The sequence below is a fragment of the Natator depressus genome, chromosome 11, assembly GCF_965152275.1.
Source record: "Natator depressus isolate rNatDep1 chromosome 11, rNatDep2.hap1, whole genome shotgun sequence".
Taxonomy (NCBI): domain Eukaryota; kingdom Metazoa; phylum Chordata; order Testudines; family Cheloniidae; genus Natator; species Natator depressus.
In genome coordinates, this window is record NC_134244.1 from 79,758,102 (window position 1) to 79,784,345 (window position 26,244).

The 26,244-nt window shown below is 41.4% G+C and overlaps 1 protein-coding gene across 2 annotated transcripts in view; it reads right to left on the bottom strand.

Moving 5' to 3' along the window:
- The window catches only part of HDAC4 (histone deacetylase 4), a 406,948-nt gene that overhangs the window by 230,693 nt on the left and 150,011 nt on the right, over positions 1-26,244 (bottom strand). The window contains exon 1 of one of the 2 annotated variants that reach the window (XM_074968254.1): positions 11,930-11,942. The exons of the other annotated variant lie outside the window; for it this stretch is intronic. The gene's annotated coding sequence lies outside the window, so the exon portion shown is untranslated. Of the gene's footprint in view, positions 1-11,929; positions 11,943-26,244 lie in introns of those variants that run through there. 2 annotated transcript variants of the gene reach the window in all.

Here is a 26,244-nt window from a genome sequence, read left to right on the forward strand (position 1 = left end):
GCAGCCAGGGGGTGGGGCGCATGGCCCTGGGCATGCACTGGCCTGGCACAAGCCACAGGGCAGCGGCTGCAGGATCCTGGTTCCAGCCCCAGCTGCAAGGCAGGGGGGCACAGTCTCGCCTCCAGCCCCATCTCCAGCCCCTGACAGCTGAAGCTGAAGAAGTCACGTAGGTCCGGTAGAATCACAGAATCTGCCCTCCGTGACTAAATCGTAGCCTTAACAATGTTCAATAAAGGAACAGAGATGTGTATAGTAGGTCACCATCTTGTAAATTTCTTCACATGAATTTTTTTCTCTGCCTAAGAAGCAGTCACTTCTCTGACTAAATTAGCTCAAGAAGGGATAAGAGAAATCAGTCGAAATGACTCAAAGATTCTTTGATAGCAAATTTTACTCATGTGGACTGCAATATTTGACTGTTTATATGTCCTCTGTAGAAAATAAACAGGGCTTTGTTTTTGCCCACATAACTGTGTTTGGGTCAGAAACTATTTGACAGAATCTGATGAGAACTGAGGCATGAAGCTGAATCTCCCCCAAGCAGCAAAGAATTAGGACAAACTAAAAGATGGATAACATCATGATTTACACAGAAGGGCAAATTGTTCTGAGAAACAAATTGTGGTGCGGGTCTATAAAGCACTTTGTCTAGGGAAAAAAACTATATAAATCATTCCATCGTACATAAAACGGCCAGCTTGCTAACCATTCTAACTGAGATGCTGGCTACCAGAAAGATAACTAATTGTCATACAATATAAGGAAATGTCAACTAACATCCAAAACGAAAGCTTTCATTTTATGCAAGATTAAACTCATTCTACTTTAAGACTGGTTGCTTAATTATGGGTTTTATATCAGTCACTTCCCTATGGAAGTGAGACATGGCTGCAAAACAAGTTGACTTTGATGTGTCCTTAAATGTCACCTGCAAATATCTATAAAATATAAATACTAAGTTAGGGTTTTGTTCTGAATGCCCCACCGAGCAATGGTAAGGGGAGTATTCTGTACACAAATCATCTTTTAAAATGTACTCTTCAGGGGTGAAAGTAACGTAGAAGACTTACCAGTACAGAGGCCCGACTCCTCACCCCCAGAAGGAGTGTGGCCTTGGGCGGAAGGGGCAGGGCTGGGGGTTGGTTTACCCCAGCCAGCCCATCCACGCTGCCTGGCCCGTGCCGCTTGGGGCTCTGGCGGCAATTTAAAAGGGCTTGGGGCAGGGCCGCCAGCGGGAGGGGGCAAAAGGCGCAGCGACATTAAAGCGCTGCCGCACCAGCACTTTAACATTGGCTACATATGTGCCAGTACTGGCGGCCACTTCTTACGGGTACGCCATACCAGCCTGCTTGCACCCCGGTATTCTTCCTATCTCCCTCTCTCCGCACTGGTCTTGTCATATCTGACATGATGGATTGCCAGCTCTCACTCCAAAACTGTATTAGGCCATCAACATAACAAATACCCTGAAAATACCATTCACAAATATCCTTCATCATCAAATAGGGGTGTTTTTATTGGGCCTTCCATGGGCTTAATGTTCTTCAATATTTTTATCCATTATCTGGAAGTAAATATAAAACCACTACTGAAAGAAAATATTGAAGGAACGGCAAATAATGAGGAGGATAAAACAGTCATTCACGGTGATCTGGATTAGTTGGTAAGCTAAGGCCATTCACACAAAATACATTTTAATACAGCCAAGTGCAAGGTCAGACAGCTAGGAACGAAGAATCCAGGCCACATCTACAGAATGGGGAACTGTATCCTGGAAAACAGTCACTCAGAAAAGGATGTAGAGGTCATAGTGGACAAGCAATGCAAAGTTGTGGCAAAAAGGGCTAACACAAGCCCTGGATGTATAAAAAGGGGATCAGTGAATAGGAACAGAGAGGTGATTTTTAACTCTGTATATGGCATTGGTGAGACCAATACTAGAATGCTGTGCACACTTCTGGTGTTCACATTTAAAAAGGATGTTGAAAAATTGGAGCAGGTGCAGAAAAAAGCCACAAACACAATTTGAGGGCTGTCTTACAGTGAGAAACTTAGGACGTGTCTACAAGGTGGGGTAATATGCTTTTGGGGGTGGGGGTGCAATACCAAAAGTGCACTAACAAGTTGTGCATTAATTGGCTCATGTAGAACCTGCTCGTAACACAGTGAAGGCTGCCTAGAGAGCAGTACTCAACGCACAGTCGGGAACTTTCAGGGAACACCAACAGGGTCTACACAGACCAATTAACATACAACCTGCTAGTGTGCTTTAGATACCACACGCCTGTGGGGTGCATTATCCCACTTGTTAGAAATGTCCTTTGAGTGCTCAATTTGTTCAGCTTCTCAAAAAGATGATCAAGAGCTGACTTGAATTACAGTGCATAGGAACCATCACAGAGACGAAATACTGGGTAAAGGCTTTTTCATCGAGCAGAGACAGACATGGGAAACAATGGCTGGAAGCCAAAGCCAGACAAATTCAAATGCGAAATAAGGCACAAATGTTTAACGGTGAGGGTGATTAGCCACTGGAACAAACTACCAAGGGAAGTGGTGGACTCTTCAATTTTTGTGTCTTCAGATCAAAACTGGACACCTTTCTGGAATGTATGCTTTAGTTAAACGCAAATGATTGAGTTAATTACAGGGATAAATGGTTGAAATTTTATGGCCTGTGTAATATAGGACATCAGGGAGTAGATGATCTACTGATCCCTTCAACCCTTAAACAAAACAAATCTATGAACTGTTCTGGAGCCTGGTTCTGTCAGCCCCCCTAAAACTGAGACCTCTAGGACTGAGTTCCCAGGTAGTTATTGACTTCTCAGCCCCCTATAAATAAGGGAAAGGAAACTGCAGCTACCGCTGAAGATTGGTTCTGGACCTTCTCCTATATGATGATTTTATGGACCCTGACTTTGCACATAATCAGGTAAATTGGAGGAAAAATAGTGCTTATGATCTGAGAAGGTTTCCATCTCCTTGTCCAGTTAAAAAAAAATGTGATCATGTATTTAAAAAACTGTACTGTAATGCAAATGTACAAGCTGACAGCATTAATGTTGCATGGATAGCCTTAACTTTGACATTTCTTGATTTGTGATAGCTACACAGACAGTGCTAAAGTGCTGTCTTTCACATGATGTGCTGCTTTCAATGGGGCACCCTTGAAGGAATGAATGGAACACTTTTTTTTTTTTTTTTTTAAGAGAAGATGATTGTTTCTAGGAATTTTTAGTCTTGCATTTAAAGGTGGGACATGGAAGAATAGTGGACAGGTTTAGGAAGAGATTCCTGTGTATAGGTGAGCTGCATGGAAAAAGGTCTACAGATCACAACTAAAGAAGAATATGAAGGGGGTGGAAGCTGTGGCTTAGGCTGAGGTGCTCCACTGCCAGAACTGCTTAGACATTTGTCAAAAGCAAGGCTTTGTCTGGAAAAGCGAACTCTTATCCACCCCTTCAAAAACAGCACACTCTGCAAGGGAGCAGAGACTATTTTGGGGGTACAGTGATTCCTCACTTAAATTCCTCAGTTAATGCTGTTTTGTTGTTACATTGCTGGTCAATTAGGTTATGTTGCTGATCAACATGCTAGTTTAAAGTTGCGCAATTCTCTCTTATAACGTCGTTTGGCAGCCGCCTGCTTTGTCTACTGCTTGCAGGAAGAGCAGCCCGTTGGAGCTAGCTGGGAGGGGTTTGGAACCAGGGTGGGCCGGCAGCCCCTCATCAGCTCCCCGTTCCCCTAAGTTCCTTGTGCCGCAGAGTCCCAGCAGCCTATCAAGCCAGCAGTTCAGCTGTCCCTCCCCCCACTGCCATGTACTGCTCCTGCTCTCTGCCTTGGAGCTGCTCCCCGGAGTCTCCTGCTTGCTGTGCAGGGGTGGGAAGGGAACAGGGAGGGTAACGTCAGGGTGTCCCCCTCTTCCTCCCCTCCTCCTGCAGCCCACTTACCCCATTTCCATATAGAGCAGGGTGGGGACACGACAGGGCTCAGGACAGAGGGAGCTTCTGCAGCAGCTTCTGTCTCAACTTGTTGATCTACTTAAAAAGTCAGTGTACTTAGAGTGGGGTCAGCGTACTTAAAGGGGCAATGCGCATCTCTCTCTCTCACACACACACACTGTGTGTGTCTCTGTCTGCCATGCTGTCTCCCCTCCCTCCATTCGTGCTGCCTTGCAGAGTATGAGACTACATTAACAACAATGGGTTAACCCTTGAGGGCTCAGTTGATTGCTAGTTCATCATTTAGCAGTAAGGCATTCCCTGGGAAATATCCCACCCTCTGACTTCACCAGCACAACCAAACTTCCCAATCATCATCTCTGTGTACCAGTATTAAATTACTTAACACTTATACTGTGTACACACACACACACACACACACACACAGTCTTTTGTCTGGTGAAAAAAATTTCCCTGGAACCTATTCCCCCCTTATTTACATTAATTCTTATGGGGAAATTGGATTCGCTTAACGTTGTTTCGCTTAAAGTCACATTTTTCAGGAACATTACCATGTTAAACGAGGAGTTACTGTATGTTTAGAAGTGGAAACCATTGAAATGGAAAGTAAATTACAGTATGAAAACTAAGACAGGGAAGACAGACAGACTTACTCACACTATGGACTTGTGCAGTCTATCTGGGAAGAGAGGTATGCTGGATTTTTTTTGTAAGCAAAGTTTTCAATTTGCCTAAATTTTACCAGTGACACTAGCAGGTCAAAAAAGCGTTTCACATAAGCTGATATCCAAACTATACACAGGAACAGAGATGACATGACTGACACCATCAGTGAAATGCAGCCACTTCCAAGGTGGAATGTAGCAATTGTTTACCACACAAAAATGTAGTTTAGCAGATGAAGTTACTTGTATGAGAGAGAGAGATTCTCCAGATGAAAGTATTGAGGGAATTTACATGAGAAAAAAGTAATTATCTAGCCCAAGCACTACAGACTCAGAAGAGTGTTCTATCTAATGAATCACCAACAACACTTTCTGCAGCACCTAGTTGTTCCTAGAGGTTTCCCATATAAGAACATAAGAATGGCCATACTGGGTCAGACCAAAGGTCCATCTAGCCCAGTATCCTGTCTTCCCACAGCGGCCAATGCCAGGTGCCCCAGAGGGAATGAACAGAACAGGTCATCATCAAGTGACCCATCCCATTGCCCATTCCCAGCTTCTGGCAAACATAGGCTAGGGACACCATCCCTGCCCATCCTGGCTAATAGCTATTGATGGACCTCTCCTCCATGAATTTATCTAGTTCTTTTTTGAACACTGTTACAGTCTTGGCCTTCACAACAGCATCTGCCAAGGAGTTCCACAGGTTGTATGAAAAAATACTTCCTTTTGTTCGTTTTACACCTGCCCACATATTCAGACTATGCGGAAGAGAGACTTTTTTTTTTTTTTTTTTTTTTAAAGTGGATGCTATGTCAACAAAAGGTCAGTTTGCTGGAAATGCTATTTTTCATCCTACAACTTGCTCCTGCCACTTTCTTATTGTTTTCCTTCTTGTCTTTTTTCCCTGCTCCATTTTTCCCCCACTCTCCCACATTCCTCTCCAGATCCAGAAGCATAAAAAAGGAAAATAGCCACCACTAGAACCTTGTATGTGCCCTGGAACATACTGTAGAAAATTTCCCATACAACATCTGGCTTGGGAAAATGACAGACCATTACACTCTGTAGTTTCACACACAGTTGTTTACCACTAACAGCAGCATAGAGATAGCATCCTGTTTCAAATGCAGGTATCATCACAAAGCTAGATGAATCTAAGAATCTCAGTTGGAGTTCACTGACCATTTGTGAACCACTTACAACAGGAGATTTTTGTATGGGTGATTCTAATTTAAAGACTGTGTATAACAGGTAAACAGGTAGTCATAGAATCATAGGACTGGAAGGGATTTCGAGAGGTCATCTAGTCCAGTCCCCTGCACTCATGGCAGGGCTAAGTACTGTCTAGACCATCCCTGACAGGTGTTTGTCTAACCTGCTATTAAAAATCTCCAATTATGGAGATTCCACAACCTCCCTAGGCAATTTATTCCAGTGCTTAACCATTCTGACAGTTAGGAAGTTTTTCCTAATGTCCAACCTAAACCTCCCTTGCTGCAGTTTAAGCCCATTGCTTCTTGTCCTATCCTCAGAGGTTAAGAACAACAATTCCCCCCCCTTGTAACAAACTTTTGTGTCCTTGAAAACTTATGTCCCCTCTCAGTCTTCTCTTTTCCAGACTAAACAAACACAATTTTTTCAATCTTTTCTCATAGGTCATGTTTTCTAGACTTTTAATCATTTTTCTTGCTATTCTCTGGACTTTCTCCAATTTGTTCACATCTTTCCTGAAATGTGGCGCCCAGAATTGGACACAATACTCCAGTGGAGGTCTAATCAGCGTGGAGTAGAGTGGAAGAATTACTTTCCGTGACTTCCTTACAACACTCCTGCTAATACATCGCAGAATGATGGTTTTTTTTTTTTTACACAGTTTTACACTGTTGACTCATATTTAGCTTGTGCTCCACTATGAACCCCAGATCCCTTTCCGCAGTACTCCTTCCTAGGCAGTCATTTCCCATTGTGTATGTGTGCAACTGATTGTTCCTTCCTACGTGGAGTACTTCACATTTTCCTTATTGAATTTCATCCTATTTGCTTCAGGCTATTTCTCCAGTTTGTCCAGATCATTTTGAATTTTAATCCTAACCTCCAAAGCACTTGCAACCCCTCCCAGCTTGGTACCGTCCACAAACTTTATAAGTGTACTCTTTATACCATTTTTTAAATCACTGATTAAGATATTCCACAGAACAGGACCCAGAATTGATTTCTGCAGGACCCCACTCGTTATGCCCTTCCAGCATGACTGTGAAACTCTGATAACTACTCTCTAGGAACGGCTTTCCAACCAGTTATGCACCCACCTTATAGCAGCTCCATCTAGGTTGCATTTCCCTAGTTTGTTTATGAGAAGGTCATGCAAGACTATATCAAAAGCTTTACTACAGTCAAGATGTACCACATCTACCGCTTACCCCCTACGCACAAAGCTTGTTACCCTGTCAAAGAAAGCTATCAGGTTGGTTTGACATGATTTGTTCCTGACAAATCTATGCTGACTGTAACACTATCTCCAAGTGTGGGAGTGAAATATGTAATTAAACAACTGGCTATCTTTACAGTTTATTGGGTTAGGTCAGTCGCTCCCAACCTAGTGGCCTAGGAAACAACTGATGGTTCATAGTGCTCATTCCTCCTTGTTATTAACTGTAACCATTAAAAGACATCTAAAATAAATTAAACATTAATTTTCCATGGAAGCAATTGCAATAGTTGCCATAAGGATGCAATGTGGCCAGTAATGGGGGGAGAGATGGCCATGAGCCAGTCTCTGTATTAAAATAAGGACCATCCTATGGAAAAAGTCTGAGAACTTGGGTTGGAATGGTTATTTTATATATTATATTTGTGTTTACAATTCACTCTGCTGTGGTTCCAAGACCAGCTAAAGTCTGTAAGTACTACCCTTTAAAATAGTCAAAAATCACAGTCGCTTCTCCAATGGCACCATCACATTCATAAATGAAAAAGAGAAAGATTCCAAAAACGAATATACCACAAAACAAAAAACACAAAAACCCTGCCTTTGTCAGTAGAAAGGGAAGCGAGAGAGACACACCACTAATGTAGTTCTTACTCATGAGAGGTTCTCAGATGCTCTACAACATGGGCCATATAAGAATGGAGAGAGAGAGAGAGAGAATATGGGCCAGATTTTCAAAACAGCTCACCATACAACAGCTTCCCCCCAAGGCCTGATCTGTAGTCAAAGTTGTACCAGTTTTACTGTAAATCAGTTTAAAAATAGATTTTGTTTAGCATGGATGCTCTTAATTTGAGTTTGTGATATAATGCATCAGTTTAGGTATTTCGTAGCCAGACATAAAAGGGGGAGTTTAGAATTGTGTCAGCATTTAAGTATAAATTTTCGGGGGTACTAAAGTTACACCTAATGCTATATGAACATTAACGGTTTGGGAGCAGGGGGAAGAAATTTTACAGTTTGAAATTAATATTCGGTTTCCTAGAGTCCAAAATCTGAACAAAAGCATTCAGATTCTTTTTTTAAAGACTGAAGATACATTTACTAATGTTCAACTAGTTCACTCAATCTTCAAAAACTATTGGCTCACATAGAGCCATAAAATGTGCATTACAGCAGATGGGGAGAAATCATTTGAGAAGAAGTTTGGCCTAATGTTTCCCTTATGATCTCTTCCAACTATGAAGTCTGTTCAACAGATTCTGTTCAGAGCTCTATGAGAATTCTCTGATGGCCAGCTACACTGGAGACTAGGACTTCAGAATTCAGCAGAGTAATGACAGACCTCCAGTGTTATCAAATATCTCTAAACAAATACTAACCTGGAAAACACATACAAATGTATAAAATATTTTAAGAACAGGCACACAATTGATTTTCCTAAATATGGGATTTCCACCACCACGGTTACTTGAAAGTTTTTTTCCCCAAGATAGAACAAGGCTATCTTCACAGTAAGATTCCTAGAGTACATATCTTTGAGAACCTGCCAGAACTCTCAGGATGCTTTAATGCAGACTAATGAAAATATCCACACAAAAAAGCAAGCAGCAGAAAACAAAAATTCTAACAGCTAGAGTATGCACAACTTATCTTCAGAAACAACATGTACTGGGGTTGTGAAGGAGCCAATTTATCATTTCCATCAAAACAACATTTAAGGGCATGTCTACATTTACCTCTGGAGTGAAAAATTGACTGCCGAGTGCTCTCCCATCAACTCCAGTACTCCACCGGCGTGAGAAGCATAGGCAGAGTCAACGGGGGAGCATCAGCAGTCGATCTACCACAATGAAGACATCACGGTAAGTAGCTCTAAGTACGTCAACTTCAGCTACGCTATTTTCATAGCTTAAGTTGTGTAACTTAGACCAACTTAGCTCACCCCCCCCCTTAGTGTAGACCAGGCCTTAGATTTAATAGGCAAAGCCTCTGCTCCAAGAGGACTATAGGTATGATTCATCATATTCACAATAAACAGTATGAAATCTGCATGATAACTATATCTGAAACAGGTGGCAATACATTTCTCACAATTTGGTTTTTCGTGTTATGTAATTCTGAATCTACTGAAGATAATTACTGAGGGCAAAGTCTGATCTTCGTTATATTGGGGTAAATCTGGAGAATCTGTATTGACTTCATACCAGTGAGAGTCAGAATTTAGCCTCAAATTAGACTGTCCAACCAAATCTAGCTTCTGTCCATTATGAGATACAGGAATTTTGTATCAAATACAGTGTATGATCATAAAACAATCCAAACCTTAAAGAAATTGTTAATACTAGAGTAGTCAGCTGTCTTTGGGTTCCCCCCTCAGAAAGCTTCTGAGAGGGAAATAATGAAAATGAACAATACTACGCACAATTTTGCTAGCTCTCACAATTTTATTGAATCTTTCAATGTTTGGTGTTTTTCTTCCAGCCACAGCTTAGAATTCTTATGAGAGAATCCCACCATTCTTTTTTTTAAGTAAGTTTCTAGCCCTTATTGTTGCAGAGAAGAACTTGAAATTGTGAATGCTAAAGGATCAAAAACCATTAGGAAAATCAAAAGAACTCCCAAGTTTGTGTGCTTAAATTTCATCGTTTTTAAGTCCAGTGTATGACTTTTGTAGGCCTGACAAGATAGCTGAACATTTGGGGGTGGCAGTACTGCATACATCTTTATGGAAACACTAAATAAAGATTAGAATTTCTAAAATGCGGGTGGAAGTTGTTTACTCAGTCTGGCTAATCTTCAGAGCTAATCTGCATACCTTCACTTAGGAACCATTACATCAAAATTATTCACGTTAAGTGAAATTTCAGTTCTAAATATGCTCCTAAAATTTCTTCACACACTAATTCATGACCCAAGTGCCAGAGTTACTAAATTTAAAAAATAAATACTATTAAATGGCAAAAGAAATCAATACTTAAGCTGTTCTGCATTAGACCAAATGGAGTAGCTAAAGCTTTGCATTACTCAACCACTGGAGTATTTAGAAGAGTATAGTGAGCAATTCAGAGAGCTTTTCAGCTCTAAATTACTATTAATTTGCTCTGTAAAAACAGCTTAAGTTCCATTACGTTAAAAAAAAAGACCATTTAATATTCCTGAGAAAACTCAACAAATGTCACATTTTTAATATTGAGTAGAGATACAATGGAGCAACAAATCCACAAAAAATGTCTCAAGTCCTAGCACAGTGTGCCAGCTGCAGAGATCATAACCATAATTCTCATTCATTGTATTCAATGAGTGGTGCGTCAAACATGACTCGTACTATTTCAGTCTCAAAAACTACTTGAAATGCCATGAGTTCCCAACAGAAGCACTGAATGCTTCTGACCTGCAGAGCCCTCCTGAAAACAATAAAACCTTTTCTACTTAATGAACACATCATCAAAACAAAAAAGCCTGTATTCATGAATATTTTATGGTAGACTAGAAAATTGCTTTTATAGGTTCTGCCTTGAGAACATATTAATACAATCAGATTAATGACGTTAGCAAAAGCACAAAGCCTATATTCAGAATTTTAATGAGAAATACCAAACCCATGAATTAAAAGACAAGATCTCAATTATGAATAATAAACTATCTTATGTTCTCCACATCTTTTCCTTCACTGTAGGAAAATAATCAGTAAAAAGGAGGACACTGCATTTATTTTTCACTAGATATGCAGGGATTTTGTTCAGTCTCTCCACTTACTATTACTTTCATAACATGCTAAAACACACTGTGCTATTCTTCTCCCCCAAAATAATGAAGACATTTAGAGGTTTCCAAGAAAATGTATGTTGTAAATTAGCTAAGATCTAAAGCATCCCACTCTTTACCGGTTGAAGTCATTAAGAGTCTGGCACTTAGTTAAAAATGTTACATCTGATAAATTTGGAAATTCATAGTTTGCCCAAAATATGATTAATGGGAGTCATTTGTTGGTTAAGAATTGCTATAATGAACTGTTCGCTCTAAACATTGAATATTTTCACACAGTATGTTCCTCGTATATTTTCCTGAAAGATATCTTTTTACATTAAATTATTTCATATTAAGTCTATATATAGTACCACGTTGCTAGATTTTCATGCACTAGTATTCTTTTTTTCTTCTTGCCCCAGCACACTGGCAAATAACTTTCTGCAATATTGCATCTCTGTCTATGTGTGTGTATAGATATTTTTTCTGAAAGGGAGTGGGGGAAGTGTCACATTTATACACAAAAAAATGACATTACATTTCTTCAAAAGAATTTGCATTTTTCTCTTTTCTGATATAGTGTTCCTGGCAGTCTTTAAAACACTGAACATTAAAGCATAAAACATGCATTAAAAAACACTTATTTTAAACAAAATATACCCTCAGTATCTAAAAATTTAAGAGCTCAATTAAAATCTTCTCATTTTCAGTGTAATGTTTACTTAGATACATTTTACTCAAAGGAAATGTATGTCCCAGAATTAATTTTACATTGATAAATAGATTTCTCACAAAATAGTTTATGTAAGGTAAAATAGAAGACAATACCTTTGTTACACTTTGGGTGCAATGTCAACTTCAAATGCAGATGTATTAAACTAGTCTTTTGCTTTGTGACACTCTCACATGCACATGCACAGACAGACATTCACCTCAAATTCCACAGAATCTACAGAATACTAACTATCTAGCCACCAAGTCTGGTTTACTCCTCACTTTTCTCCTGATCCAAGGGAGAAGCTACATTAATCACCACAGTCTCCTATAAATACACCAAAGGTAAGTTTCTGCTCAAGGCTGGGGGAAGAAAAACAAGATTAAATAGAGTACAGACATACCACCACGTGCCTGAGACACAGCGAGCTTTGGAGACAGAGTGCGCAAAAACCCAGCACAAGAGCATTTCAACACATACAGTAACTCTGTAGTCCCTGGTGTATTTCAAACCACAACACACCAGGGAGGAACACACTCCTTCTGGATCAATGTATCTGAATTTAGGAGTCCAGTGGTTTCCAGAAACTATTGGCTCAACCTCCCTCCCTTCATCCCCACCCTCTCAAGACTTTCTTTAGCTTTGTTTCTGACTAATGAGTTTGCCTTCCCTCTAATTACTGCCATGCTAGTGTTGCCCTTCAGATAAATTCTGCCAATACAGCTTGTCAAGTATTTTAGTATAAAATAAAAATAAAATGAAGCAGCCCTGGTCTCAGTCTTTCAGTTATTACCATGAAATACACCACCTTTCTGAAAAAACAAGGTATTTGCATAGTATGATGCACACAATAAAGGATGACAGCTATTTCTGATGCAGCTGAATGAGTAAGCACGTGTACAAATCTCCCCTAAGAATTATTTTCAGTGGTTTTCATTGCTAGATGGAACTGGAAATAGTACTGTATGTGTCGAGGTGTTTAATTTCACATTTTATTGCCTCAAGGCTGACCCGTTGCACCATTCAAAGCCTAAAAATGCAGGGTACTATTGTCAGAACGATTTCCACATGTCAGAAACATGTCACATAAAAGAACAAGTATACTGAACAGCTGGGAGACTTCAAAGGCATGAATGCAGTTTCCAAAAAACAGCATTAATTTGGTACAAATCATCTCGTAAATGAGGTAAGGATAGTTTTCTTCTGGGTGAAATTTTATATTTGCCTATCCTTATGTATTCTATTGGTGTCTCTTAAAAAAATTAAACACACCATATAATTTTCAAATACCCTTTTTCTGCTTCCAGTTCCAGTGTTTGTCAGCACTAAAGAGAACAACGCCTGTCAAACAAAATAACAAAAACCCTAAAAAACAACACCTGGTACTGTTCTGAAGGGTTCATTGTGCATGCAAAGCACTCTTTCCACTGTCTACACTTCAGTAAATGTCAAAACTCGCCGAAACACTAAGACAGTGAGATCAGGGCTATTTATAGAAAGAAGCTTCTGCAGTATCTGACTGCAGTGCCAACATAAAAGAATTATATTTTCCTGTAAACCATAATGAGACAAACGAAAACATGGAATTGCATCATAATCATGTTTGAAAGATTATCACATGAGGTGTATTTAGTCCACAATATGCTAGTTTTCTGCATATCATTGAGTTTGTTATTAAAATATGCTAATGAAATTAGCTCACATTAAACTGGGAGTCAAGAAACCAGCTATCCATTTCAATGCAAGACTGGAAATGTTCGTTAGAACAAAAAGAAAGAAAATAAACTGAGATTTATGTTAGCATGATGTCATAACCCATAACCAGTGCTTCAGCTAGTGAGTTTTGAATTGGGACATTTAATAGTTAAAACATGAATGAAATATCAACTGCAGAGCATTGCTTTTTATCTCACAGAACCCTTAATATCAAATATCCACCTGCTCTTTCTGCATAATGTCTTCTCGGAAAATGCATTAAAAACACTACAAAATCTAGAACTATTAGTCTTTATTATGAGAGGTTTCCTACCATCAATGATGTCTTGGTAATGATCTTACCTGTGGACTGTATGTTACATAAAACAATCAAATATTTACAGTGTTACTAGCCCCCTCCAAAGTCAGTGTTTGCTAAGAGACAGATGATCACAACAAAGGTTTTTAATTTAGAGACAATGTTGAGTATGACCAAACCAATGCATGTGTTTAAATGAAAAAGAGGAAATACTTATTCAAACAAACTATTCTGTTACCCACAACTCACTGGGCTAAAAAGGCTTGCCTCCCACAGCACATTAATACTGGCTGTCACAGACTACAGCATTTCTGATGATTTGTCCATGCTCGAGAAGAAGGTATCTCAGTTCACCACAGTTGCTATTAGTTCTGCACAGCTCAACACTCGCATGCTTTGGATGTGTGTGGGGTGAATTCAAAATACAGCCTTGGTCATCCTCTGAATTCACACACATTTCTAGTAATGGCAGCGCGGATTCCCTACAACCAACACACAGGTTGCAATGTGAACACGAAATGGAATGTTTTTGGGATATGAGAAAATTTCAGCCTGAATTGGAACTGAACTTAATGATCCTAACACCCACTGAAAGTTTTCAAAATGAGGAGCTGAACTTTGGACAACAGATGGGGTTTTAATGTTACTTACTCACTGCAAAGAAACATCTCGTTTTCTCATATTTAATACAAATCTAAAGGCATTCCTGTAAAATGCTTACAGAATATGTAATCACATCTTTTTTGTAAAATCTTTAAATTAAAATTACTTCCACTTGAATATAGATCCCTCTAGTAAGTTCTTAAGTTTTATTCAAACAGGAAACTAAAATTGAAGATCAAAGAACAAAGACTAGATGGTTTATCCAACTCTTTCCTTTGTACTGGAATCTCAAAATACTATGGAAAGTTGGATTTTGTGTCTCCTACAAAAAATGAAAAGTAGTGAATAGTTTTTAGGACAATTCAGTCTTACCTATCAAACAGTCTCCTCAGGGAATGGGTAAGCACCAACCTGGACACTTAAACATCATTCCACCTAATTTATGCATGGAGGCAGAATTATGAAAATTCTCTTTAGGGATCCAACAGCCTGCTTGGTGCCTTAGACCCCTAAGTGGGAAAACAAGGACAACAACATAGAAAAATCCAAGGGATGGATGTTCCTGACTGGCAGATGTGTACTTCTATTGGAAGACCAATTATCAGTCAAGACAAAAACAGTGTTACAAACTAGAAATGAACTAATTAGAAATTGTAAGCAGTAAGAGACACAAGAAAGAGAATAACCAGTTCTATGAACTACAAAGACTGTGTCCAAGATTAGCAGCATTTGTTTTAATTTGGATTATTTTGAAGGAAAAGCAAGACAGCGAGGGCAGGATCCTCTGACTAAAACCTGAGGAGGCCACCAAATCTACTCTGTAATGCATAATAAAGAAGTGGAAACCCAGGTAACAATAACTTTAAAAAGTCTCCTCTGAGAAGGTTTTGCTTCCCTCTGGCGAGAAAGTTGCCAAGATGGAATAAAGTGAGAGCACAGACCCCGAAGTCCAGATCTGTGAATTATATCCAGAAGAACTTGTTTCTTTATTGGGCAAAATGATGGAGGTATGAAGAAAGAAATTATGTGTACAAAGGGTGATACACTGTACACTCAACTGCATTACCCAGTCAGATTATCTTCAGGGCCCATTGGTCACAAGCTGAACTTGTCTAGACATTTAAGAATTCATTTAGCCTTCATCTTACATGGTTTATGAAATCTGGACTGTCCCCTATGCTCACTGTTATTTAGAGGTGGTGGTGTTGCAGGATGATTCAGGAAAAAGTCCCAAGTGTGCCCCTCTGATCAGAGGAATAGTTAAAGTATCCCTCTCGCTGAGAGAATAAAAAGTTGTGTAAGGATGCCTCTGCCCACATTTTTCAAAAATATCAGAAGCTGGAAGTGTTTTTACTTTAATCTTTCTTGGCTGACTAGCTGAAGCTTACATAGGACAGTCACTTTTTGGCATAATACAATGCGCCGTTGAGTGGAAGATGAACACTGGATTTAGAGACAGAATCTTCAACCCATTTGTTGAGCTAGATATTATATCTTTCCACAATTCCATATCTTTCCTCTGGGTAAAACACAGAGGAACAGGAAACAAATACAATATATTTTAGATCAAGCATGACAACTAAAAAGCCCTTAAAGAGTGTTTGAAGAGTTTTGATGTCATTGCCCTCAAAATGATGAGAGCACAGGCTTTATTGACCCGAGATAACAGCTTTGGACGCAACTGCACAGGCCAAAGTGGCTCTGCGAGAAGATACTAAAGTTTCATAAGGCCCATTATAAGCCATGGCTCTATGCTTTTATCAATTGAGTCTTTAAGAAACGCAGTGCCTTTGAGTGGTATCTGTCACCTTACTCAGCCTGGAGACAATGAAATCTATCCTTAGAATCATAGAATCATAGAATATCAGGGGTGGAAGGGACCTCAGGAGGTCATCTAGTCCAACCCCCTGCTCAAAGCAGGGCCAATCCCCAGTTAAATCATCCCAGCCAGGACTTTGTCAAGCCTGACCTTAAAAACTTCTAAGGAAGGAGATTCCACCACCTCCCTAGGTAACGCATTCCAGTGTTTCACCACCCTCCTATCCAACCTAAACCTCCCCCACTGCAACTTGAGACCATTACTCCTTGTCCTGTCATCTTCTACCACTGAGAATAGTCTAGAACCATCCTCTCTGGAACCACCTCTCAGGTAGTTGAAAGCAGCTATCAAATCCCCCCTCATTCTTCTCTTCCGCAGACTAAACAATCCCAGTTCCCTCAGCCTCTCCTCATAAGTCATGTGTTACAGACCCTTAATCATTTTTGTTGCCCTTCGCTGGACTTTCTCCAATTTTTCCACATCCTTCTTGTAGTGTGGGGGCCAAAACTGGACACAGTACTCCAGATGAGGCCTCACCAATGTCGAATAGAGGGGAACGATCACGTCCCTCCATCTGCTGGCTATGCCCCTACTTATACATCCCAAAATGCCATTGGCCTTCTTGGCAACAAGAGCACACTGTTGACTCATATCCAGCTTCTCGTCCACTGTCACCCCTAGGTCTTTTTCCGCAGAACTGCTGCCTAGCCATTCGGTCCCTAGTCTGTAGCGGTGCACTGGATTCTTCTGTCCTAAGAGCAGGACCCTGCACTTATCCTTGTTGAACCTCATCAGATTTCTTTTGGCCCAATCCTCCAATTTGTCTAGGTCCCTCTGTATCCTATCCCTGCCCTCCAGCATATCTACCACTCCTCCTAGTTTAGTATCATCCGCAAATTTGCTCAAATCCACACCATCCTCCAGATCATTTATGAAGATATTGAACAAAACCGGCCCCAGGACTGACCTCTGGGGCACTCCACTTGACACCGGCTGCCATCTAGACATGGAGCCATTGATCACTACCCGTTGAGCCCGACAATCTAGCCAGCTTTCTACCCACCTTATAGTGCATTCATCCAGCCCATACTTCCTTAACTTGCTGACAAGAATACTGTGGGAGACAGTGTCAAAAGCTTTGCTAAAGTCAAGAAACAATACATCCACTGCTTTCCCTTCATCCACAGAACCAGTAATCTCATCATAAAAGGCGATTAGATTAGTCAGGCATGACCTTCCCTTGGTGAATCCATGCTGACTGTTCCTGATCACTTTCCTCTCATGTAAGTGCTTCAGGATTGATTCCTTGAGGACCTGCTCCATGATTTTTCCAGGGACTGAGGTGAGGCTGACTGGCCTGTAGTTCCCAGGATCCTCCTTCTTCCCTTTTTTAAAGATTGGCACTACATTAGCCTTTTTCCAGTCATCCGGGACTTCCCCCGTTCGCCACGAGTTTTCAAAGATAATGGCCAAGGGCCATTCATCAGTTTAAAAAAAAGGGGGGGGGGAGTGGCTTTCCTGTTGGATTCAGAAGAGAAGGAGATTTTGCCTACCTCTGAACAGGAAAGGCTATCGAGTTCTCAGATTTGTGTTTCTTGGTCATCCTGAATTTCTTGGAATGTGTGTTTCTAGCTGTCTATTTTGGGAAAGACGAGAAGGCAGGTAGAGAGGAGAAAACTGTAATTAACTTCATCTTTCTAGGTGGAGGTGGGATGGGACAGGAATATGAGCTTGCCCTGGAAGGGAAAACTTCAAATACATATGAACATTTGACCTGGGGGACATATAAAAGAAATAAAAGTCGCAGAGGCACCTTAAAACATCCCATGCGGGTCTCTAGGGAGACAGCATAGAGATGATACTTCAATGTCAATATGTCAGATAAGTAACTTAGCCTGTGTGGGAAGAAGAGAGTGAAGTCGAAATGACTAACAGCAACAGAGGGCAGAGGTGATGTTAACAAAACCAGAGGATGGAGAAAGGGGAGAAAGGTTTTAGAAGAAAATATAAGGAGCTCCTTTTTAGCCATTTTAAACGAGTTGTCAGCAAGACATCTAGAAAGATTTTTTTTTAAAAAAAAGCTGAAATTTATGACAGAACAGAAGGAGACATGAAAGGAGAAGATGTATTTGTCAGCCATTGCCATAGAGTTGAAACAATATGAGAGAGTTAGGTCTCCTTAGGATAAGATGCAGAAGGGAGGAAGAGGTATTTTTGTATTAGTCTGTAAAGTATAATGTTCACATTAGTGCTTTGAGGAATACATTTTGTTTTTCCTTGTTTTTTTAGCATAATAGGTGATGTGTTTTAGATCCAATTTTAAATTCAGTTGGATACATTTTTGTGCCTACACTAAAAGCATTCAAAACTTTAGCAGTCTGAACCATTGTGGTAAAATTGTCGCATTTTAACTGTATCCCCACTTTAATTTTCCTGTATGCAATATGTTCATTTACAGCTTTAAATAGGTTTCTTGTCACAGAATTTTTTTACACTAGAATGGTGGTTCTTAAAAGAGCCTTTGTTTAAGGAATCTATTATTCTTTGAGAGATTTTGTGGAATTATTATATGGCTAAATTCTGCTCTTCATGTTTTCACAGACTATGACCGGTTCATAAATTGTGTCAGTATGGTTATAAAGGTTAGGTACGGTATTTGTGCTCCATGTGGATTCGAAGCAGTATCATATGTGTATGGTGCGAATAAAACAGAATAGTGCTTTAGACTTCAGAGGATTTGCCAGTATTTTCAAGAAAATGCTGAGTGCAGTATGTATCTGTTCTGTGCATGCGAAGACGTGAGCTGATGTCAGTAGCTCTTGGAGCACATACAAGGGCCAAGGAAAAGCCTACTCTAATTTAAATTTATTACTGTGAAGACTGGCAAATTTGGGGGGGCAGGAAGAGGTGGGCAAGGGTTGGTGTACAGAAAATGGGCATTATTATTTTGTCTTTTGATTCTAACTACTAAAAAAATTGAATGTTAATGCCCCCTAATATCAACAAAATACTTAAAAAAATTATTCTTGGATCTCCTTCATCTATCTGCATTGAGTGAAGATTAATTCACCTGATAGTTTTCATAAAGAAGCTTTTCATTTCCTTTTAAAATCTAAACTCTCAAATCTGGTTCACAGAGTTTGCACTGGGGGAACTGAAAGGCAACATTTGTTCAGTAAGCAAAATTAGAAAATGGATTTATTGCAATGTGTCTGCAGTATTCTAGAATTTGAATATATCAGGGTCCCATTAGCATTACCTGAAATTTTGATAGAATTACACTTTATTTCAACATTGTGTTAAAATTGCACAATTTGTTCCCCCTCGGGTTCAGTTTTTGAATGAATAAAAATAGTGTCTTGAGCACTAATCCAGCAAAGAATTTTAGTATGTGTGCTACTTTTAAGCAGAAGTCCCAGTGAAGTCAAGGAATGCTAAAAATCAACCGGACTACTGACCAGCTTGAAGTCATGCATGTGCTTTCCTGGATCAAGACCTTGTTTTCTCATGATCTACTGAAAATACTCTTGTCTTGAAAGGCAAGGCAGTCTTGCATTCCTTGAGAAGGGTCAGATTTCCCTCTTATCATAGCATGCTGTGTTATACTGCAATTAGTTGAACACCTTTTATTTTTCTTCTGACTAGGGGAATCTCTGGATTAGTTTGTATTTTAAGGTAAATTGTACAATTTCTTTTAAACTATTCTGTGGGTCTACAGTACACCTCTGCTGAAACGTGATATCAATGGATTGACCAGGTCATTAATCAGCATTCTCAATCCGTTCATTTACTATTAAAATATTTTGAGTACTCCTTTTAATATTGTATGTCCTAGAAGGAGCAGAGGTGACTTCTAACATCTTCTTGGTTTTTTTACTGCTTCTTTGATCTTCTTCAAGAATTAGCACTTATAGGCTGCAGTTTCTTGACTTTTAAAGAAACTAATTCATTTAGACTGTTGAAACAGTTGCTAAAACATAAGTTCTTGTTAAATTACCATCCGCTGATTCAGAGATTGTTACGCTGCCTTCTGCATGGAGGCAAGATATTACAAATTCTCTCCCCAGGTACCTAGATCCATTCAGCAGCTTTGTGTTGCCTTTTTTCTGTCCTCTAAGTATTATTACTTTCTTCCTTCTTCCCTCTCAGGCCTGTAGAATCTATCAGCCAAAGCAGAGTAGGCACTGGCTGCATGAGCTCCACGTGGGTTTGGCAGTTGACCAGCATTCCTCTTCAGCAACAGATAGGTGGTTTTGATTTCCCAGCTCAGAGTGCTCCAATCAAGCACTTCCATGTATCAGTACCTACTTTTATCACACAGCTCCTCAGATGCATGTCCCGTGGTGTGGATTTGTTCTCTCTAGAAGAGGAGGGACCTGATGGAAGGATGATTCCAGATCTGGCAAGGCAAATACATCTTAAGGCGCAGCCACAGCTCTGGATCTCCCTGCTGCAAGAACAGGAGTACTTGTGGCACCTTAGAGACTAACAAATTTATTAGAGGCACCCTCTCTTTCCTAGGTATTGGTACTGTTGCTGTGGTCTTTCCCAGTACAGGAGGGTCCCACATCTTGTGGGGTGCCAGTCATGGCGGTACTGACATATTAGTGTCCAGAACCGCTGGATTCCATTGCTTGTGGGTCTTTTTCTCGTGTCTATGGGACTTGGTGCGTGCTTAGTCCCCTTGGCACAAACTAGTGGGAAGAGCATCCTTATTTTTTTATTTGGAGGAAGACTTAGTGCTTATGAGTGTGTTTCCTTACCTCTCGACTAGGCCTCGCAATGGGGCCTCTGGGTATGGTTTCACTGATGCTGGGGTCAGACATGGTAGCAGGAATTATGCTCCTTACTGAATCAGGCTGAGGAACGGTGGGGGGGGAGGGGGTGCTTGGGTCCAAGTGAGGTCTCATGACGAATTCCAAGAGATGCTTCCGGAGGCAAAGAGCACAGCCTTGTTAGGTGTGGCTGAGGAAGGACTGGCAAATACTGCTCCTGGACATGATGTGAGCTTCCCCTAGGCAGCAGAGACAGCGTTGGTGGTCATCACTGACTGAGAAGGAACATGGGCAAGAGGCGCAGTTTGAAGCCACAAGTCCTGGACTATGTCCGGTACCTGCACATGGGTGTAAAACCCAAAGTCTATCTAAAAGAAAGTACTAAAACTATTGACTATTAGAACTAAGATAAAATGGTTAAACTACTATAAAACTCAAAAACTATGTACAACTATCTTTTTTACAAGTGCATCAGAGACAAGGACAGTGAAAATTCTGATAGACCAACTGAGATAGAGGGAAGGCAGACGAGACAAAGAAAGGAGTTATCATAAGGGTATGAACAAGTATTAGTTTATTTGGAAATAAATTGTTACGTATTTACCATCTTGAGATCGGAGCAATCTCTTTGTTCATTGCATAATAAAGCGTTCTCAAATATTTCCCCAAAAGAGAGCTCATCAGGCAGCTTTAATATCTGTCATGATAGGGCTTTAAAAAAAGCTTACAGTATTTAGAAACACAACAGAGCTAGAAAAATCAGGTGCAATATGCAAACAAAAATTATAAAAGGTCAGAGAAAAAGATTAAGATTTAGTGTTTTCTTGGGATTTTTACTGCATAGGATTCTTTGGAGGCAAAGAACAAAACAAAAAATCCTGGCCATCTCCAAACTTTCTCTTCCTTACACAATCATTACTTGTTGCCAGAAATGTTATCTAGGAATTTTTATGTGGCCTCACAACATATGTGGTTAGCAGGCTTGTTACATTTTATAGGACACTTTGTTTTACCAGCTGCCTTGATTTTTATGTTTAAGAAGTACATGGTGTTTATGCAAAGTATTTTACATGACTGATATCTCAACATTGGTGAAATTGGCTCAGCCTCACCTGTACTAGTTATCTGATAGGTTATGGTGTGGGGTGCCTGGTCACCTGACCCAAAAACAAGTTATGATAACCAAGAGGCAGTACTTCCTATAAAAGGGAGCCTGCTCAGTCAACAAACACCTTCAGAGAGACACCTGCAGGGGTCCCAACACCAGCCACAGCGAGAGGCTTAACTGGAGTGACCTGTAGTGACGGTCAGGAGGAAAAAAGTCTTCTAAGAGGGAACTGGAAGGCCCCAAAGAATAGTATTTTGAGAAAGCAGCAGCTTGGAGTAGGCAGTACACACAGGTGTTAAAGGGACTTGACACGAACTGTTTTAGGGGTTATGTCCTTTTTATTGCCCAATGCCAACTGAATGGAATAGACTGCTGAGCCCTGTGAGCACCCTTGGACTGAGCAGGGGAAGACCTGCATTTTAATAAACTAATACCCAGAAAGCATGTTTACTTAATCTGCAAAAGAGTCTGGGACAGTCCTTCAGAACCCCAAGACTGGACAAATGGAGGCAGCAGCAGGGTCTGACACCAGATCATAGAATCATAGAATATCAGGGTTGGAAGGGACATCTAGTCCAATCCCCTGCTCAAAGCAGGACCAATCCCCAATTAAATCATCCCAGCCAGTACTTTGTCAAGCCTGACCTTAAAAACCTCCAAGGAAGGAGATTCCACCACCTCCCTAGGTAACGCATTCCAGCACTTCACCACCCTCCTAGTGAAAAAGTTTTTCCTAATATCCAACCTAAACCTCTCCCACTGCAACTTGAGACCATTACTCCTCATTATGTCATCTGGTATCACTCAGAACAGTCTAGATCCATCCTCTTTGGAACCCCCTTTCAGGTAGCTGAAAGCAGCTATCAAATCCCCCCTCATTCTTCTCTTCTGCAGACTAAACAATCCCAGTTCCCTCAGCTTCTCTTCATAAGCCATGTGCTCCAGCTCCCTAATCATTTTTGTTGCCCTCCGCTGGACTCTTCCCAATTTTTTCACATCCTTCTTGTAGTGTGGGGCCCAAAACTGGACACAGTACTCCAGATGAGGCCTCACCAATGTCAAATAGAGGGGAACGATCACGTCCCTCGATCTGCTGGCAATGCCCCTACTTATACAGGCCAAAATGCCATTGGCCTTCTTGGCAACAAGGGCACACTATTGACTCATAGCCAGCTTCTCGTCCACTGTAACCCCTAGGTCCTTTTCTGCAGAACTGCTGCCGAGCCATTCGGTCCCTAGTCTGTAGCAATGCATGGGATTCTTCTGTCCTAAGTGCAGGACTCTACACTTGACCTTGTTGAACCCTCATCAGATTTCTTTTGCCCAATCCTCTGATTTGTCTAGGGCCCTCTATATCCTATCCCTACCCTCCAGCGTATCTACTGCTCCTCCCAGTTAAGTGTCTTCTGCAAACTTGCTGAGGGTGCAGTCCATGCCGTCCTCCAGATCGTTAATGAAGATATTGAACAAAACTGGCCCCAGGACCGACTCTTGGGGCACTCTGCTTGATACCGGTTGCCAACCCGACACGGAGCCATTGATCACTACCTGTTGAGCCCAACGATCTAGCAAGCTTTCTATCCACCTTATAGTCCATTCATCCAGCCCATACTTCAGATGATATGAGACTAACAGGTAGTTGAATTAATCACATACTTGTAACTTGTTTTCCTTCTCTGAGGATCAACTTCTACTACTTCTTTTTTCCTTTATGCCACTTTTCCTGGTGAGGTTCACGGCGGCAGCATGGAGAGTAGGGAGGACCAGACCTCCTTTTACTCCTCAACAGGTTCCAACTCCTTGTGTGGAATTGCCCAGTGCTCCCACACCAGCTGGGAGATAAAATCCCTCCAGCCTGTTCTGGGTCAGCCTTGGAGCCTACACCTAGTGGGACATACCTGGTAGAGTTCCAAGGGAAGCCTCCCAGGGGGCATCCTTACCAGGTGCCCAAATCACCTCATCTGGCTCCTCTTGATCCGGAGGAGCAGCAGCTCTACTCCGAGGCCCTCCCAAAAAGCCAAGCTCCTCCTGCTATCTCAGTGAGTAAGCCACCCTGCTTAGAAACCTCACTTCCGCTGCTTGTACCTGTGATCTCCTCCTTTCGGTCATTACCCAAAGTTCATGACCATACGTGAGGATGGGGACGTAGAGTGACCTGTAAACTGAGAGCTTCACCTGAGAACTCAGCTCCCACTTCACCACCATGGATTGGTATAGTACCCGGATCACTGCCACCATCACACCAATCCACCGGTTGATCTCACACTCCCACTTGCCATCACTCGTGAATGAGACCCCTAGGTACTTGAACTCGTCCACTAAGGGCAGCTGCTACTCCCTCACCTGGAGAGAGCAGTCTCCTTTCTTCTGGGAGAGGACTATGACCTCTGATTTGGAGGAGGAGGTTACTCACCCTGTGCAGTAACTGACGTTCTTCGAGATGAGTATCCCTGTGGGTGCTCCACTCTAGGTGTTGGTGCGTCCCTGCGCCTTCGCTCGAAGATTTTTACAGCAGTACTCGTACCGGTCACGCACGGGCAGAGCTTGCCCCCCCGCTCTGAGTGTACCCTAATAGTACATGTTTGCGACCGGTCCCCTCAGTTCCTTCTCTACAATGGAGGCTACCCCAACTCCGAAGTAGAGGGGAGGAGCGTGGGTAGTGGAGCACCCACAGGGACACTCATCTCAAAGAACGTCAGTTACTGCACAGGGTGAGTAACCTCCTCTTCTTCGAGAGCTGTCCCTGTGGGTGCTCCACTCTAGGTGACTTAAAAGCAGTGTATCTCAAGGAGGTAGGGACTTCGGATTGGGTAGAAATGCAGTAGATAAAACAGCTCTGCCTAATCCTGTATCCAAGAAGGGGCCCTGAGTAAGGGCATAGTACTTAACAAAAGTGTGATCAGAAGACCAAGTGGCTGCTTTACAGAGGTCAGTCAGGGGAACTTTGCGTAGAAAAGCCATGGCGGTAGCCATCGATCTAGTGGAGTTAGTTCTGATTTCTGCTGGAGGCGTAACTTTCCATATCTGATAAGAGAATCGGATACAGTCAGAAATCCATTTTGAAAGTCTCTGGGTGGAAATAGGTGTCCCTCTGGATCGCTCCGCAATGGAAACAGAGTCTAGAAGAATTTCTAAAGGGCTTGGTTCTATCCCAATAGAAGGACAAAGCCCTGCATATGTCTAGAGTATGCATTGTGGATTCAAACGAGTTTGCATGTGGTTTGGGAAAGAAGGTTGGCAGGTGTATCGGTTCATTGATGTGGAATGACAAATGGACCTTTGGAAGAAATTTGGGGTGATAATCAAAGGGTAACTTTGTCCTTAAAAAATAGGGTATACGGTGGGTCTGCCATGAGAGCTGCTATTTCTCCTGCCCGTCTGGCAGAAGTGATTGCCACTAAGAATGCTGTTTTCATAGAAAGGTGTAAGAGGGAGCAAGTGGCTAGGGGTTCGAATGGTTGTTAAGTTAAGCAAGATAACACTAAGTGAAGGTCCCACGGAGGGGTAGGGGGTCTAACGTCTGAGTATAGGGATTGAAGTTCTTTGAGAAAAGGTTTAGTGATCAGATGAGCAAACACAGAGGTACCGCCAATTTTATCGGTGGAAAGTTGTAATAGCAGTTAGGTGGACTTTAATGGAGCTAAAAGAAAGGCCAGATTGTTTGAGGTCCAACAGGTAGTTGAGTATAAGAGGAAGAGGTGCAGACATAGGAGGCAGCTATTTAATTGAGCACCATTGTGTAAATCGCTTCCACTTGTGGAGATAGGTGGTGTGAGTAGATTGTGTTCTGCTATGTAGGAGCACCCTCTGGACTTCGTCAGAGCATACTAGTTTGTTTTGGGAGAACCATGTAGGAACCAAGCTTTGAGGTGAAGCATGGACAGGTTGGGGTAGAGAAATCGGCCGTGTTGCTGTGATAGGAGGTTGGGAATGAGAGGCAACAAGATTGGTGGTCGACATCCTGGTGAGGAATGGGAACCACAATTGTCTGGGCCATGCTGGGGCAATCAGGATCACTTTGATCACTCTGTTCATATTTTTATCAGAACTCTGTGGAGAATCAGGATCAGGGGAAAAGCATAGAGTAAGTTCCAGTGCCACGGAATCATAAATGCATCTCCCAGGGAGCATTTGCCCAGTCCTGCTCTGGAGCAAAATTTGGAGCATTTAGTGTTTTTCGCAGTTGCAAAGAGATCTATGGTTGGGTAGCCCCAAATGCAGAATACGTTGGTGATGATTGTCTTGTTTATCTCCCATTCATGGTCCCAAGGAAAGCATCTGCTTAATTCGTCTGCTGTGGTATTCACAGCCCCGGGAAGGTAGGCGGCTGATATCCGGATATTGTTCGCAAGGCATCAGTTCCAGAGTTTCACAGCTTCTATGCAAAGCAAATGAGAGC